The sequence below is a fragment of the Sorex fumeus genome, unplaced genomic scaffold (genome assembly GCF_029834395.1).
Source record: "Sorex fumeus unplaced genomic scaffold, SorFum_2.1 ptg000197l, whole genome shotgun sequence".
Lineage (NCBI taxonomy): Eukaryota > Metazoa > Chordata > Mammalia > Eulipotyphla > Soricidae > Sorex > Sorex fumeus.
This window is the reverse complement of record NW_026606254.1, coordinates 1018155-1036927: the sequence shown is the minus strand read 5'-3', so window position 1 is coordinate 1036927 and position 18773 is coordinate 1018155. Positions and strand designations below refer to the sequence as shown.

At 46.5% G+C, this 18773-nt stretch overlaps 1 non-coding gene across 1 annotated transcript; it reads right to left on the bottom strand.

Annotated features, from left to right (window-relative positions):
* Positions 1-13263: 13263 nt before the first annotated feature.
* LOC130017476 (U2 spliceosomal RNA) lies at positions 13264-13457 on the bottom strand. The gene has a single exon (XR_008791412.1). It is a non-coding gene; the product is annotated as a U2 spliceosomal RNA (small nuclear RNA).
* Between the last annotated feature and the right edge of the window lie 5316 nt (positions 13458-18773).

The following is an 18773-nucleotide window of genomic DNA, read 5'->3' as shown; positions in this document are numbered from 1 at the left end:
TCCACATTCAGTGTGGAGAGGGAAATACACAATGTCAGTGGTAGAACTGGGTTCCCTTAACCCCTGTGTTATCCATCCATCCATCCATCCATCCATCCATCCATCTGTCCATCCATCCCCAAATACAGAAATGTTTTGGGGTTTTGTTTCTGGGTCACAAGAGGCACTATTCAGGGCTTACTTCTGGCGGTATACTTAAGGCTCACTCCAGCAGTGCTCAGAGGACCTGGGCAGTCCACATTTAAAGCATGCCCTGCAGCCCTTTGAGTTATCTCCCTGGCCCAACACTTCAACTTTTAAAATTAAAAGATTATAAAACAGGGCTGGAGAAATAGTACAGTGGGTAGGATTATTGCCCTGCACACGGATGACCCAGGTTCAATCCCAAGCACCACATAAGAGACCTTTAGTGCAAAGTCAAGAATAAGCCCTGAGTACCACTGGGTGTTGCTCCAATCCCCACCAAAAAACAAAGGGTAAAACACAGCATGAAAAAAGTAGCAAAAACAAAGGGAGGGGCAGAAAAACATTACAAGGCTGAGGCAGATGCTTGCAAACCCACCAGCCCTCTTTGAATGCTGGCACTGAATACTGTCCCCTGAGCACCACTGAATACTATCCCCTGAGCACCACCAGTGACCAGGGACGGGGAGGGGGTCACTTCTGAGAACAAAGACAGAAATAGCACCTGCACACCACCAGATAATAGCCTGAAAACAAGAAAATGAAATAAAGAGCAACCCTCCCGAGCCTAGAGTAGAGCCCATTTCAGCAGCAACCCACTGCATGGTGTCACAGCCTTTTTCCAGGTGCAATCAGTCAGAATATCACCACACCACCATGAAGCAGAATGAGAGGCCGAGTCACCTCTGCACTGTTCCCACTTCCTGTCAGTGGACCGGAGAAAGACAAGGCGTGACCCAGTCCTCAACCAGCACCATGGCACACAATTCAGGTGATCCCTTACCTTCTGTGCCATGGGGGTCTTGTCTGAAGGTGACAGACCAACTCAGAGCCACAGACATGTGCCACCTTCACACAGGGTTTCTCTGCAGCCCAACAGAGCCTGTGAGCACATCTGCACAGACAGCCACAGGCTCATCCATCATGAACAGCACTGCTTCCAGTGAGTGGTGATGTGTGACAAGGGAACTTTTGCTCTATCAGGGGTCCACCCCAACCCCTGGGTAACCCCACATTGGATGTGGGGTCACAGCCCGGTAGGGGCTGACTCCACCCAACCCAAGGATGGAGGTCCACAAGGACCCCGATACCTGAGACAGTTCCTGAAATGTGCCTATTTCCTGGTCCCCTCCCAGGGAGACCCTCTCTGGCTATACTGAAGTGTGCCCCAAAGCCACTCTACTCTCTAAGCTGTGGCTGGCATGTTTAAAGCACAGTCTCTACTACACAAAGAGTATGAAGTCTCTGAAAGTCAGCCAGAATGAAAGCAGGATGACGGTGACAGTCAAGAGACAATGGCACCCTAGGTTTCCTGACTCAGGCGGCTCTGGCACTCCAACAGACCTGGGGGAGCCTCACAGTCACACCCCCTACAGGAAGCACCGAAGTTGTCTTCCCAATCACCTCCTGTACAGCCTGGCCCTTTACTGAATGGGTCACTCCAATCACCCTTCTGCCCCAGCCCCGGGGATCTCATGTGGGCCACTCTGAAGATATTCAGGCATAACCCTTGTCCTGGGGGATAGCACACATCTGATCCATGAACATGGATAGCTGGATGGTGCCAAGTCACCGGACAATGTGGCCAGAAGCGCCACCTCCTTGCTTCTGGCCTAGATGCCACAGCCAACTTCTGACCCACACTGTATGACTCTTTCATGCACCCTTCACTGGCAACTGGTATCCAGGTACAAGGGGATCCAAGGGCACTTCAGAGATGGAACTTTAGGCCAGACAGAGAGATAGTACAGCAGGTGGGGCATTTGCCTTGCATACAGCCAAATACAGCCAACCTGGGTTTGATTTCCAGCATCCCAGATGGTCCCCTGAGCACCGCCAGCAGTAATTCCTGAGAGCGCAGTCAGGAGTAACCAATGAACATCACAGAGTGTGACCCCCTCCAAAAAGCAAACAAACAAACAAAAACAAAAAAAAAAAAAGAGGAGAGTATTGGGGACTCCTGAGGAACTACTATGTCTGGCACTGACATAGCAGGCTCCCCCACGGGCACAAGTCTGCCGCCACAGAGCATCACCCTCACAAGAAGTCCGTCTCACAGCATTTACCCCCGCCCTCACCCACACAAGCGCGTCTGACAGAAGCACCGACAATCTGCTGACGTCTCTGAGTCAGCAGGAAAAGCTTCGGCAGTGTTCAAGCAAATGAAAAAAAAAAAAAACAAGGCTGGTTCTCCTACTCCCAAACTTCTCAACCCCCCGCCCATGAGCACTGAGGAACAAGTACTGGAACATGAGACCCGATCTAGTCCAACACAGCCCTGCCCTATACCTACAACACACAGCTCTGCCCCAGACCCCCTCACAGTCCTGTCCAGAACGCTCCCACAGACAGCCCTGCCCCTACATCCTCACAGACAACCCTGCTCCATGCTCTCACACACAGCCCTGCCTTATGCCCCCTCACACAACCCTGCCCTGTGGCCCCTCACACAGACAGTTCTGCCCTGTAGTCCTTCACAGACAGTCCTGCCCCATGATCTCCCTCGCCCCCCGACACACAGCCTTGTCCAATGTCCCCTGACACAGACAGCCCTCCCAGGAACTCCTTGGTTTCATCCACGGCTGCACACCAGGCTTACCACCCTCTATTTATTTATTGCTTTTTGAGTCACACCCAGCAATGTTCAGGGCTGTCTCCTGGCTCTGCACCCAGGAACTGATCCTGGAGGTGTTCTGGGGGCCATATAAGATGTGGCCACGGGGCCTGGTGGCCTTGATGCCTCAGTCACTGCACGACATCAGCAATGCACATGAACGTGTGTGTGCAAGGACATGTGTGCAGATGTGGACTCAGGGAAAGAATGTGTGTGTGTAAGAATGTGTGCTCAGATGTAAACGGGCCACTCATGCATCAGCGTGACCTTTCTGGGGTCGTCCAACATGCCTTTTGCTGGACATGGTGCTGCCCAAACACCCCACCCGCACCTGGCTCTGCTGCTGGGCAAGAGTGGGAAGGGCGCCATCTAGCGGCAATTCAGCTAAACTCCGTGTGTCTGACTGCCCAGAAGGGCCAGATTTGGCAAGAGGGCGGGGCAGTGCAGAAGGAGCAGGGAGTTCCATTGCTGCTTCACAACTGATCGGCAAGTTCACAAGGGCCAAAATCTTGGTCCCCAAAAAAGCATGACTAGGACTGGACACGCAGAACGTGGGTTTAGGCACTTACCCACAGGGTGTCCTGGTTCCATCCCCAGCACTGCCCAGGGTGCCTTGAGTGCTCACAGGGTGGCCTGGCCGCCCCACACGTGGTTAGAGAGGCTGTGGCCGAGGTTGGGGCCCGCACGGCCCAGGACAGCGACACAGAGGGCAAAGTGTCATTTTGGATGCCACATAAGGCACGATCACGATCACGATTATGGCCATCCTGTTGTTCGTGGATTGCCTCGAGCAGGCCCCAGTAACGTCTCCTTCGTCCTAGCCCTGAGATTTTTTAAAAAGTGCCATATTAAATGCTCTTCCAGGATTAGGAGAATGAGACCCATCATTGTTACTGGTATTTGGCATATTGGGTATGCCACGGGGAGTTTGCCAGACTCTGCCGTGTGGGCAGGTTACATTTGGTAGCCTACCAGTTTGTTCAAAGTAAGAATGTGATAATAAAATGTCTTCCAGGAGCTGGGTTTTATAGTCTCTGGGTCTTGGCCGTTGATGGGATTACAGGGCACCAGGGGGCCAGTTGGTGGGTGTGACCCCTGCCTACTGGAATTTGGAGGATCTGGGTGGAGGATGCTCAGCCCTGATCCAAGCAGGCTTGGAGATCTCAGACCTGGGACCCGCATGCCTTTGTTCCTCTGCCGGTACCTTCATGCGTATGGAGAGTGGTCTCAGCATGGTGGTGGCTGGGACCAGGGCTCAAAATCCGCCTCTGAAACTCGAGAGTTTCCACTCAAAGTCCTGGACCCCAACACTGGGATAAAATGATTTTGGGGTGTCTGCTGAGAGGACCAGAGACTTAACAAAGTGGGGTGACACAGACTCTCATTCAAACAGCAATGCTTCACACACCTGCGGCATCCACACTGGCTCTGCAGGGCACCAGTGGCTCCTGTGACAAGTGCCTTGGTGAATGGAAGACATGGGCAGAGCCCTTGACATGGCATCTGCCCTCATTGGCCACCGTCCTGTGCCACGTGTCTCTTGATACAAACTAGCAGAGACTTGCTAGCTTCAGGCCCAGGCCAGGCCCCGCTTACGTTTTAGCTCACTCTATGCGTTGCCCCTTCGGGGTGTAGAATTACTTGTGAATCCTTAGGAATGTGGCATTTGAATTCTACCCCTTTTTATTTTTTTAAATTTTATTTATTTATTGCTTTTTTTTTTTTGTCACACCAGCGATGCACAGGAGTTACTTCTCGTCCATGCACTCAGGAATTACTCCTGGTGGTGCTTGGGGGACCACATGGGATGCTGGGAATTGAACCTAGGTTGGCTGCGTGCAAGGCAAATGCCCTACCCGCTGTGCTATTGCTCCAGCCCACCGCCCCCCTTCTCCCTTTTTAAAACTTTCTGCCGTGAGTATCACTGTTGATGAAATGAGATGAGGTTTCTCATTGTTACCATGAGTCCCTCTGAGCCCTAAGTGGACACTCCTCTTGCTCAGGAGCTCATTTTGCACAGAATCCTATGGACACGTAACTGTCCTGTCAGGGATGGATGCCCCACACTGCAGTAACGGAGCCCTGATTGACTTGACAAGCTCCAAAGTAACATCGAAGAAAACAGTAAAATGTTTTTCCTAGTGAAGTCTTTTTGATTTTTTTTTAACTGAATACTTCTATGTTTTTCTATTCATACTCAAAACAAGTTTCAGGGGCCAGAGAGATAGTGTGCTTACTATCTCTTACTATCTTACTATTTCTTGCAAGATAGGGTGCTTACGTTGCCACATGGCTGACCCAGATTCAATCCCTGGCACCACAAACAGTCCCCCAAGCCCCATCAGGCATGGTCCCTGAGCACAGAGCTGAGCACAGTAAGACTGGAGCACTGCTGGGTGTCCATTAACCCCTTCCATAAAAATGAGCTTTGAAAGGTAAAGTTATTTAAAATTAAAAGATAGCAAAGGAAGAAAAAAAATGGCAATAAAAATTCTGAAGAAAAATGGCAACCAATTTCTTCCTGTGAATAAATTCTCTAAACGTCAATGCACAGAACCCTGCTATCTAAGGGCACAGATAGTCATGCTGCATCTGGAGATAAAGTCCAATTTCTAAATAAATTCTGTTCAAAACCTATCTTGCTTGAAGGCCAGAGCAATACAGTGCGGAGGGCACTTGCCTTGCATGCAGCTAACCCGGTTTTGATCCCCAGCACCCTACAGGGTTCCCCAACAGCATCAGGGGTGATTCCTGATTGGAGATCCAGGAGTAAGCCCTGGGCATTACTACGCAAGGCCTCCAAACAAAAAAAAACTATCTTATTTGTAAAGAAAACCCAAGCTTCTGCTCCTCACAGGAGATGCACCCTAATTCTCACGATGAACAGTGGCTCCAAGGGAAACGTTGAAAAACAAGAAAAATGAAAACCAAATGAGACAAACATGCTTGCTTCAGATCAATTATTGGGGCCCAAATTCTGTGTCCATCAAGCCACCAAAGTGAAAATTGTGACAGGAGCTTTCTTGGCCACAATACCATGATGGAGCAGGGGGAGGAGAGAGAGAGAGAGAGAGAGAGAGAGAGAGAGAGAGAGAGAGAGAGAGAGAGAGAGAAAGCTCCCGCATTTGGTGTTTTTTTCCACTTTTTCCATGAGGGCTTACTCCTGACTCTGCACTCAGGGATCACTCCTGGTGAGTTTGGGGTTCTCTGTAGGGTTCTCAGGATTGAACCCAGGTTGGCCCAGTGCAAACAAACATCCTACCTGCTGTACTAGCTCAGGCCTGAATGATCCCACATTTGGAAACTGAGTATGGTACGGTTAAACAGCTACTGAGTTAGGGTGGAAGCCAGTGAAGAAGCAAGAAGATGCTTCGAAACAAATGAGCAGGAGGCAAACCATAAGGACCAACGCAGCCACCACAGAAGCAGTACTATAGGGAGTGTGTAGCTATCCGGGCTTACACGGAACTATGAACACACTAGAGTAACTAAGCTCGCGACTTGAGTACTAGAGAACAAGTGAATCCTGGGTGGGGGCAGGGGGAATAATAAAACTTAGAACAGAAATCAATGATACGGAAATTAAGAATGCAGCACAAATGATAAATGAAATCGGAGCTGGGTGTCTCAGAGAGCACACAGGAATGAAAAACAGACTCCTGAAGATAAAAGAGAAAACTCCAATAAACTGGCTCAATGATGAAAAGGGAAAAGCTACAAAAGACACTTCTGAAATGTAAAACTGTCTCCTAAGAGACAGTCTAGGAATGGTTTGAGGCTATTACGCTAGTGAACTCGGAAGAAATTGAGGAATTCTTAGAATCATAACTGCTAACAGCTGATTTGCGAGCAAGCAGAAAACTGAAGAGACCAATCATGAGTGAGGAAATGGAAACAGTAATTGAAAAATCCCAAGAACAGAAGCCCAGTCCAGACCCAGATGCTAGTGAGCTCGTAACAGTAAGAGCCTCTGGGATACGAGCATCACCTGACAAAGTTACAGGCTGACATCCCTGATGAACCCTGATGCAAAGAGCCTCCTTCACAGGAACTCAGCAAACCAGATCAGCCCAACCAAGTGGGGTCATCCCTGGACAGCTCAGCATATGCACGCTGGTTCCTGACGCACACCATCAACCAAGCAATGTAGCACTGTCCTCCTGTTGCTCATCGATTTGCTCAAGCAGGCACCAGTAAGGTCTCCATTGTAAGATTTGTTGTTACTGTTTTTGGCATATCAAATATGCCACAGGGAGCTTGCCAGGCTCTGCCGTGTGGGCGGGATACTCTCGGGAGCTTGCTGGGTTCTCTGAGAGTGATGGAGGAATCGAACCCAGATCGGCCGCATGCAAGGCAAAAGCCCTACACGCTGTGCTATTGCTCCAGTCCGCCATCAACCAAAGGAAAGGAAGTCCATGCTGAACCAGAGAGAGAGGACAGGACAGGGTCAGAGCTCAAGGACATCTTCTAGTTGGGCAGAGAAGAAGAACCAGGATTAAAGTAAATTCACGATGAGATGTTGCTTTTAAAAAGAAAAAAAAAAGAAAATGTAGATTGTGCATTATAATTTCAAGACATCACATAAATATATGTTTTATTTAAGTTTTATTTATTTTATTGGGGATTGAACCCAGTTCAGCTGCATGTACAGCAAATGCCCTATTTGCTATACTATCATTCTGGTCCCCAGATAGGACTTTCTTCAGGTGACCAATATTTCGGAAATTTCACTCTGCTTAATATGACTTTGCTTGGTTATTTTATTAGATTTTTAAAATTTTATTAAAAAATAGCTTCTGTTTATTGGGGGAAGTGTTGGGCCACACCCACCAGTGCTCAGGAGTGACCCCTGGCAGTACTCAGGGGACTGACTATAAGAGGCACTGGAATTCCAACAAGGTTTAGCCACATGCAAGGCAAATATTTTACCTCCTGTGCTATCTCTAAGGCACTATGTCTGTTTTTTTTTAAATTTTTTTTATTAGTAAGACACCATGAGGTACAGTTGTAGACTTAAAAATTTTTGTGCTTGGGTTTCAATTATACAGTGATCAAATACCCATCCCTCCACCAGTGCCCATTTCCCGCCACCATGGACCCCAGTATCCCTCCCACCCCCCTACCCCTCATCCCACCCAGCCTCCGTGGCAGGGCATTCCCTTTTGTTCTCTATCTCCTTTTGGGTGTTGTGGTTTGTAAAAGAGGCAGTGGGTGACAATCATGTTCGGTCTATAGTCTACATGGCGATGAAATGAATAGAAACTTTCTCAAAGAAGAAATTCGAATGGCTAAAAGGCACGTGAGAAAATGCTCCACTTCATTAATCATCAGGGAGATGCAGATCAAAACTAGGTCTGTTTTTAAAAGGAGGGAATGGAAGTATGTCCATGAGGAGAAAAGCTTGTTCAGGAAAGCCCCCACGTATACTGCCCATCTCTGGGGACCGTGGGATGATTGATCAAGGTAAAATGGCATGGAGGCCCGTTGAGTGCCAAGAGGAAAATCTGACAGAAAAAAAAAAGCAGAAACCAAGTGTGAGTCAGACTTTTTCAATACAAACTCAGCCCTTGGGTAAACTCTGGTCACCACTAAAGAAAAGCCTGTATGTGAGACATGGGTCATAGATAGGACAGGACGAAGGACGAAGCTGTCTCCATAGCGAAATCCCTCAAGCAGAGGGGAAATTCGCAAACCAACTTCAGAAGCCAGCCTGAAAGCTAACACAGCATTTGTTAATGCTTCAGGATCTTTCTAATAGACTGTGTGAATTAGAGAAAATGATCTACCTCTGTGTAGCAAGAACTTTGATACTTTACTTTGCTCTGTTGGAAGTGCCTAATAGGCATTTGTTTGTTTCACTTCAAGGAGCATTAAGTATTTACCGAGCTCCTACTATTCTTTCCCAGGTGTTGGGGATAGATAAGCTCTAAAAATATACACAGCTCCTTTTATTTATTTTTTTAAATTTTATTTTGCTTCTTGGGTCACACCAAGCGATGCTCAGAGGTTATTACTGGCTCTGCACTCAGGAATTACTCCTGGCGGTGCTTGGGGGACCATATGGGATGCCGGGGATCGAACCCAGGTTGGCTGCTTGCAAGGCAAACACCCTACCCGCTGGGCTACTGCTCCGGCCCAGCACACAGCTCCTTTTAAAGGTGCTTATAAGAGAGGAGAGGAGCGGTGTCAGTTATGGGGAGTGCAGGTCTTTCTGAGGAGGTGATCTTTTGAAGGAGGGGGCATGTCCCTGAAAGAAGGAGTAGCTTATATCTAAGGTTGGTGGTTGGAGGGAGGGAACTTGCTGGTGTCTGAGGAACAGAATAAAGGCAGGGGTGATAAGACTACAGTGAAGAAAAGGGAAGGGCTCTGTGCATTAGCTGCAGACACATTCATGAGGAGGAGGAAGAAGAGAAGGAAGCAGGAGAAGAAAGGGAGAAAGAAGGGGAAGAAGAGAGGAAGAGAGGGCTGAAGAAAGAACAAAATACGAACTTTATTTTTAGATTACAGGAACTTTTAAGTACTTTTTAATAATTAATGCACAGGTGGATCAATAGTACAAGTGGGTAGGGTGTCTATCTTACATATGGCCGACACAGGTTCAATGCCCAGCATCCTATATGGTCCCCAGCACCGCCAGGTGTGGTTCCTGAGTACAGAACCAGGAGTAACCCCTTAGTACTGCTAGGTGTGACCTAAAAACCAAAAACCAAACCAACCCCCCCCAATGAATTAATGTAATCCTGAAAACAAATCCTGGAAGAGGTACTTCTATGATGCCCATTTTGCTTATGAAGAACATTTTCTTTCCTTTTTCTTTTTTGTATACAGAGTCTTTATTACAGAAATTTGATCAAGGTTCCAACTGGGTGCCCCAGTTGAGGAGTTGAACAGTGGAATAGGAGAAGGCAGAAAGAACAAACCAGGGCTTGGGGCCACAGATACTAAGGCCTCACCTCTCAGCTCCATCTTCAAGGACTTCACTCATCATATTCTAACAACATGGAGGCCGTCTGGGAATGTCAGTTGCAGTAGGAGATACCAGGGAATCATTAGCACATATATCCCCTGCCTTAAGTTTCCAGTGGGTCAGCCAGGAGCTTAACCTGGCCTTAAAATATTTTTTTCTTTGGCAGTCATTTCAAAAATATAATTGTCGGCCAGAGAAATAGTCCAGGGATTAAGGTACTTGCTTTGCCTGCAAATCACCATGGTTTGATCCCTTATGGTCCCCTGAGCATTGCCAGGAGTGATTCCTGAGCCTAGAATCAGGAGTAAGCCCTGTGCTTAACAAGAGGTGGTCCCAAACATACATATATGTATTATATGTCTATATATAATGTTTCGGCAGAGTCTGGCAAACTCCCTGTGGGGTACCCAATATGCCAAATACCAGTAGCAATGATGGGTCTCATTCTCCTAAGCCTGAAAGAGCCTTGAATATGGCACTTTTTAAAAATCTCAGGGCTAGGATGAAGGAGACGTTACTGGGGCCTGCTCGAGGCAATCGATGAACAACAGGATGGTTGTGATATATAATGTTTAAACATGTATATTTAAAAATATGTATACATAATATTACATGTATATATATATTACTCTTTGAGATCTTCCAATTTTCCCTTTAAATCAGGTAACTGGAGTCTTGAATATATTGTAATGTTGTAACAGAATTTATTTAATCACACTGAAGCATACTTAAGTGAGAAAGCAAGGAGATTTAATAATTTCACGTGAAGATGAATCACAACTAGGCAATCACCTGAAATTTCAGCCCAGAACAGGAGTACAGAGCACTTTTTATAGGAGTTTTTCTGGCAATAACAACAATGGTGAGACAAAGAGAAGGCACAGGAGGGGAGTTTCTTGAGTGGTGTGTAGTTACGATACACTGAGGTATATTGAGGCAGGAGGGGCACACCACTAAACTTAGCAGGAGCAGGGTCCTTGTTGCTGGGAATCTTTGTGATGCATACATTCTCTTTTAGGTCCCGTAGAGACATTTATTAATCTACTAATTGTTCCACTTCCCTTCCTGCCTAGATAACAGGTGGGTTTGGGTCATTCTGTTCTGAATCATAACTTATGATTTATAACCTATTCATCTCTGCCCAGTTCCCAGAACAGGTCACTTGGAGCTCCTGCCTCTGGCTGTCCCCTGGTTATCTGTGCTTAGTTACCTACTATGTTTCTGATTTTCCCATCACTACAACAATACATCAAGATAAGGCATTTCTAATTCAAAGAATTACATGGGGAGCACCGTGAAACTGCAAGTTAACCCTTACATATCACAGTAGTATATATAATTTTTATATCCTTTTTGTTGTTGTTTTGGGGCCACATCCAGCAATACTCAGGGGTTACTCCTGGCTCTGTATTCAGGATCACTCCTGGAGATGCTCAGAGGACCGTGTGGGATGTCGGGGATGTACCTTGGCTGATTGCGTGCAAGGCAATTATCCTACCTGCTATACTCTGATTCTGGCTCCAGTAGTGTGTGTGTGTGTGTGTGTGTGTACATATACATATATGTATATATATATAAAACCTAAAGACAAAAGAATCACTTCCTTCTTTTGACCTTTATGAAAGCAAAAATCACATAATTGGTACTTGTCCAATTTAGGCTGTTTAAATTGTACTGTCTCTTTCAACTAGAAGGCACACTATTTGAGGGCAGAACTTTTTTTTTTTAAATGTCTACCCAGTCTCTCACAAGTAAAATCTGCTTGACAGACAGCTAAGTATGGGCTACAGTAATCCAAGGTACTAGGGATATAGTATAAAGAGTAGCTCATTTAGCTTACCTAGGATCCCTGGCACCTCATATGATCTCTGAGTTTTCTGGGGGTGATCCCTGACTACAGGAGTGAGCTTTGAGCACTGCCAGCTGTGGCTCTAAAAATTAAAACAAACAAACAAAACGAATGTAATTCATAAATCCATCACAGAATGAATGACTGTAGAACTGGAACAGCTGCATTTCTAGGCAAGGTTTCAATGTGTGTTAAGCTCTGACTAGTTTCTGTTCTCTTCAAAGAAGAAAAGTGTATTGAATGAAAACACTGAAAAGTTTACCTTCTCTCAAGTTCAGCAACTTCTGAACTTGTTTCAAACAGCTGTGATGATTATTATATTATCCTTCCCAGAATCTGGGTAGACACTAGTCAAACCCTGATTAATGAGGTACTCAGGACACAAAACATTCATGTTCACTTCTGTGCTCCCCAGAGCTGAAGTTTCTTCCTATTAACAGATCCATTAGTTTGATGCTTTTTTGAAATTCACTGTATTGTTTCATTTCCACAACATTCAGGATGGACTGGAAATACAAATTGATGCTATAAAGAACAAGGAACAGTTTTTTTTTGTTGTTTAGGGGTCATACCAGGTGGTATTCAGGACTGACTCCCGACCTATCAGTTTTTATTGATAGTGGATATGACAGCAGCACGGGTTAGATAAAATGAGGAGAAAGGCAGAATGGGCAGGTAAAAAACCAGTAAATACAATGGGTCTCATTCCCCTGACCCTGAAAGAACCACCAATATGGCAGCGTTAAGAAGAATGAGGAAGGAAAGGCTGATAAAATCTCAAGGCCGAACTAGGCTGCCAAAATGAAGAAGGACAAAAATGACTGTCTGTATTTTCAATGTACATATGCTGGCATGGATGCATCCATGGAGGATCTGATGGTACAAGTGTGAAAGATCAAGTATGACATCATTGGTTTGACCAAGACGAGAAGGCATCAATCACATCACACCGTTTTCAACACTGGAGAAGAACTTTTCCTTGGAACATGTGACAAAAGAGGCATTGGTGGAGTCAGTGTCCTTGTCAACACAAACTTGGCCATGAGCATTAATTCATTCGAATGCCTAACAACCCGAATCAGATGATTACACTTGAATAGATGTGGCTTACTGCTGGCAGTTTCTACCTTCGTTGTCTACACACCAACATCCAATTATGATGAAGGAGAAATGGAGAAGTTCTACACGGAGCTGGAGAAGTTCTATAAAGAAGACCACACCTTCTACAAGATCATTGTCGGTGATTTTAATGCCAAGATAGAACCAAGAAGATCAGCCAAACAACTCTACATTGGGACCCATGGCTTAGAATGGAATGAACAGGGTGAGAGACTGTCTGAGTTCATCATGTCGACCACCATCCATGGTAACTCATAGTTCCAGAAGGCCAAATCTAAACATTGGACATGGGAGTCTCCTGGTAGACGGTTCCACACCAACATTGACCACATCATATTCATTTGACAGTTTTGCCTGACCGATGTTGCTGTTGTCTCAAAATTCAAACGGGATGGGACCACCATCTCCTTCCTGCAAAATTCTACTTCACGGAGTGGGGAGAAAAGGCTGAAAAGTTTAAGAAGAGAATGCCCAAAACGACCACCAACTGGGAACTCTTTGGCACTATTGCGGCAACATGGGAAGATGTCATTGTTGACAACATTGAGGAGGAACTGGTTCATCACCTCCATGATTGTGTGAGGAATGCCGAGAGAGAGATAGCCACAAAAAGACGCCTGTCTTCGAAAACTCTTGAGCTTATTCATCATAACTGACTAATATTTGTTTTACTGAATTAATTAATGGTACTACACTTGATCTTAGCCAAAAGGCCAAGAAGTGGGTAGGGCATTTGCCTTGCACGCATGATAATTATCCCTTATTGTCCAGATGGGCTGGAGCGATAGCACAGCTGGTGGGCATTTGCCTTGCATGCACCTGACCTGGGTTCGATTCCTCCACCCCTCTTGGAGAGCCCAGCAAGCTACCGAGAGTATCTCGCCCGCACAGCAACCCTGGGAAGCTACCCGTGACGTATTTGATATGCCAAAACACAGTAACAAGAAGTCTCACAATGGAGACGTTACTGGACCCACTTGAGCAAATCAATGAACAATGGGAGGACAGTGCTACAATTAATGGTACAGTTTTTAATAGGATATCCAAGGCTAGGCCTATGGTCCTCTTCTTTTAAGCCCTTAATTTAATGAATGACTAAGCTGGCTGTCTTAACTGTTGTCCTGCCCATCAAGTCAAAGTCATAGATCTATTGTGAAGATGAGTCAATTTCCTTCTGAACTACATGTCAGCAGTAAAAAGTTAAGTCACTGATGGTTGAACATCACTGTTTTGATAGACCAAGGGGGTTGATTCACTAACTTTCAGTAGTGTAGAGAAGGGGAGAATTCATGGGTTCTTGAGTCTGAATGTCTGGGTGCCTCTGCACCAGGTGAGCAGCACCTTGCAAGTGTGGCAAAATGAGCAAAACATGATCAAAATTTAGGGGCAATGAATAGCTTTCGTTAGAAAATTCATCTAAAATACTGATTAGGGGCTGGAGAGAGTGTGCTGAAGATAAGGCACTTGCCATGCATGCAGCCAACACTGCATATAGCCTCTTGAGTACTGTCCAGCATGATTACTGAGCATTGGGCCAGGAGTAAGTCTGGAGCGCCAACTGGGAGTGACCCCCAGGCCAATAATACTAACTAGGTGCCTGGCTCATAGTAGAGGCTCATTGAATAGAGGGAGTCCACTGCCTGCTGGAAGGCTTTGTTGTCCTACCCAGCCTTTAAAAGGTTGACTTTGAGTCTGTTCAAAGCTCTCTAGCTGGGCTGAGCACTAGACACTATTCTTAGTGTTGCTCTGTGCTTTATTCTCTTTTGTGTGGGATCACGATCACGACCACCCTGTTGTTCGTCGATTGCCTCGAGCAGGTGCCAGTAACGTCTTCTTCGTCCTAGCCCTGAGATTTTTTTTTTAAAGTGCCATATTCAAGGCTTTTTCAGGGTTAGGAGAATGAGACCCATCATTGTTACTGGTATTTGGCATATTGGGTACACCACGGGGAGTTTGCCAGACTCTGCCGTGTGGGCATGTTACATTTGGTAGCCTGCCAGTTTGAACAAATTAGGAATGAGATGATAAGATGATAAGATGATAAGATGTCGCGCTTCCGGGAGCTGAGTGTGATAATCTCTGGATCCTGGCCGTTGTTGGAGTTACACGGCAGTTGGTGGGTGTAACTGTCTAGTTACTGGCAGGTCCAGTCCCAAACTGTGCAGGCTTGGAGATCTCAGCCCCGGGTCCCACACACCTGGGTTCCTCTGTCACTTCTTTCATGCGTGAGGCTCATCCAAGTGTGTGGAGAGTGGTCCCAGCATGGCCTTGGCTGGGCCTCGGTGGTCTTCAGCTGTTGGGCCCTGGTGGAGACAGTCAGGCATAGGGTAGGAGACTCTGCCTTGTTCTCTCCCAGGAGCTGAGTGTGATGATCTCTGGATCCTGGCCGTTGTTGGGGTTACACGGTAGTTGGTGGGTGTAACTGTCTAGTTACTGGCAGGTCCAGTCCCAAACTGTGCAGGCTTGGAGATCTCAGCCCCAGGTCCCACACACCTGGGTTCCTCTGTCAGTTCTTTTATGCGTGAGGCTCATCCAGGTGTGTGGAGAGTGCTCCCAGCATGGCCTTGGCTGGGCCTCGGTGGTCTTCAGCTGTTGGGCCCTGGTGGAGACCGTCAGGCATAGGGTAGGAGACTCTGCCTTGTTCTCTCCCAGGGATAAGCATATTAATTATCCCTTATTGTCCAGCTGGGCTGGAGTGATGCACAGCGGGTGGGCATTTGCTTTGTACACGGCTGACCTGGGTTCAATTCCTCCGTCCCTCTCAGAGGGCCCAGCAAGCTACGGAGAGTATCCCGCCCACATGGCAGAGTCTGGCAAGCTCCCCGTGGCATTTTCGATAAGCCAAAAGCAGTAACAACAAGACTCACAATGGAGATGTTACTGGTTCCCGCTCGAGAAAATCAATGAACATTGGGAGGACAGTGCTACAGTGCAGTGCTATTGTCCAGCTGGGGCAAGCGTGACCAGTGAAATAGCTATTTGCATATATTTTTTGGCTGATGTATGTGGGTTGCAAAGGAGTCTGCATCTCAAACCCCTTCTACATGCATCAGAATGAGGCACTTTTCCAGGAGCCAAAGAGAGGTGAGAGTGGCCACTTGAGTCAAGTTCCAATCCTATTCCCCTTGCAAGGTTGTACAATCTTTGGCAAATACCTCAGTATTTTCATCCAGAAAGTGGATCTATCATAGCACCAGCCTCGATGGGCTGTTGGGATGAATTGTAAAGTACAAATTGTGAAGGTTAAGTTTGGGAAATTCTACCTATCTCAGATTTCCTCTGTACATTTTTTCCCCCCCAAAACTTTCTCCCCAGCCCATCATAAGCACTTTTGCTCACTTCTTTTCCTGCTGCAAGCCCAAATGCTTTCAGAGAGTACAGAGATGGCAGAAATAGATAAGTGATATGTGTTAGAGGCAGAATGAGTTACAGAAAATATATTCTGGCATTCCAATGGAAATATTTATTTAAGCATTTTTATAGGCATTTTGTTTATTTGTTTTTATAGTAGCCTTTTCAGTGGTGGTTGGAGATCATGAACCGTTTAGTATCATGAGGATAGTTAGGCTGGGGATACTTGGTGCCGACTAATGTTTCAGTGCTGGGCCTAACCTGCGGTCGTCCCCTGGGTACTGTGACCATGCTTTGGGCCGACCAGGGATACGCCCATATATAGTATGGGGGGGTCTGCATGCTGGGAATTGGGTCATATTCCCAGCCCTTATGTTATTTTGTGGTCCTGGGGCCCCTCCTGGTGGTGCTGTGTGGAGGTGGGGCCCTGCATTGTCTGGAATCAGGCTCAGGGTCTCACATATGCAAGTCTTGCACTATTACTTGAACTATATTTCTGGCCATGAAAAAAAAAAAAGATATTTGTTGACTAGAGGAAAAGTCTGAACTCTAGTTGTTTACTTGTGGTTCCACAAATTCTGTGGCTTCCACACACTCAGGATGGCATCAAAGTACTAACCATATACAAACCCATCTTTTCCCAGATATGATACACTCTCTGTGAAGCTGATACTGCTGCAGATGCTGCTGTGTTCTTTTCCTTTTGGGGATAGACCCAGCGGTGCTCAGGGCTTACTCCTGGCTCTGTACTCAGGGGATCGAACCTGCGTTGTGTGCAACGCAAACCCCTATACTATATCTCCGACTTGACAAACTGTATTCTAAGCTCTGATGATGCTCTGAGTGCAAAAGTGTGGTGATGTTTCAGCCGAATTTTATCTCTAACCACATTACACATGGCAAAACCAAACCAGACAAACCCCACAAACACCTCAGTTCAAGTAACAGGCACACAAATTTTTCCCTTTTTCCCTTTGTGCTTCTTCAAGGGTATTATGAGGATCTACAACTGGGGTCCACAGTTTTCCCCTATGAATTTAGCTCTCAATCTAACTAGCTACAATTGTAGATCATTCCATCAGAAATCGGTTTCAGGAAAAGGCCATATGAAAACAAAATCGATTTTGTTTTTATGTAAGATTTGCCAGGGTTTCTGTGTAAAGTTGATAATCTCTGTTCATAGGATCCTGTAAGATTCAGGGGCAAGCAGATTGAGGTGGGGCTCAGAATTTTAATGGGGTTCAGAAACATGGGTGACAATACAACGAGGGGTTATAGTACCTGGAGGTCTAAGCAAAAGGGAATTTAATAAGAAAGAATGGAGGTGTGGGGGTATGGTGCCGCCAGCAGGTCAACCTGTATCTGTGGGGCGAGTGCATCAGCAGCCTGATGGTGGCTTCAGGCTTCCTGATACCCCAAAATTGCTGCTGTGCCTTTGGCCGGACCCCAACAACTTGGGGTCAAGTTTACTAGGAAATTAAATGACCAAAAGTTTGGTCTGTGAGAGCCATGCCCACAAACCACCTCCAGCTCAGCTATTACAAGCTCATTTATTGGCCTTTATTTCAGGGACCCAACATCTCTTAAAGAGATCAAAAGTCACAGTTAGGGCTGGTGGTGTGCTGTGGGTGAGTGGGTGCACCCTGCAGGGCAAATGCCAATAGTTCATTTCTCTGGAAAAGATGGAAACAAGGGCCATGATCCAGAGACACACAAAAGAATCTCTGAACGGAGCAGCTCACTGCAGAGAAGCCTCCAGACTTTGGGCCAGGCTGGCTTCACTGGAGTTCCTCAGACGGGGGCAGGAGTCGTCCCTCCACATGCCCCCTAAAAAACCCCGGTGGCTGTCAACTTCCAGAACCCAGTGAGAGATGCAGGTACAAAGGTTCAGTGACAACAAACTTCAGGCCTCAAGGGATAGGGATAGGGGATGGGCAGGTAGTTCTCAGGTCGCTCCCCTTTCCCCCACCCCTGTCCCCATGGGGCCCTGGAGGTCACACCCACAAACTGCCTCTGGCTGCTACTTAAGCTCTTTAACAGCCAGGATCCAGAGACACACAAAAGAATCTCCAAACAGAGCAGTTCACTGCAGAGATTTCTCCAGACCCTAATTATCTAAAATTTCAGAATTCCAGGAGCATGTGGCTGCTCTCGCGGCCACCCAACATCTTATGCTATTCATAACAGGCAATACAAAAGAATATGGGGGAAGGTTGTCTGCCATAGAGGAAGAGGAAGGGGTGGGAGGGAGGAAGACTGGAGTTCTTGATGATGGAAGATGTGCACTGGTGGAGGCTGGGCGATTGATCATTGTATGACTGAAACTCAAAGAGGAAAGCTTTGTCCCTGTAGCTCACGGTGATTATAATAATAATAATTAAAAAATAATAAAATAAATAAAAGAATGAAGGTGGATGCTATTTTGAGGTCTAGACTAGGCAAGTGGGCTCATATTTGCTGAAATGCTAAAGCCCGGAGCTAAAAAACCAGGTGAAAAACAGTATTTTGGGTGGCGGGGGGGGGGGGTGGAGGAAAGATAGAGAGAGAGAGAGAGAGAGAGAGAGAGAGAGAGAGAGAGAGAGAGAGAGAGAGAGAGCTGATTCCATGGGGGCAGGAAAGCCTGAAGCCTGAGCCAGTAAGTGAGGGGACTGGCTCTGTTCTATGAGCAGTGTTTTCCACCCAGGAGTTTT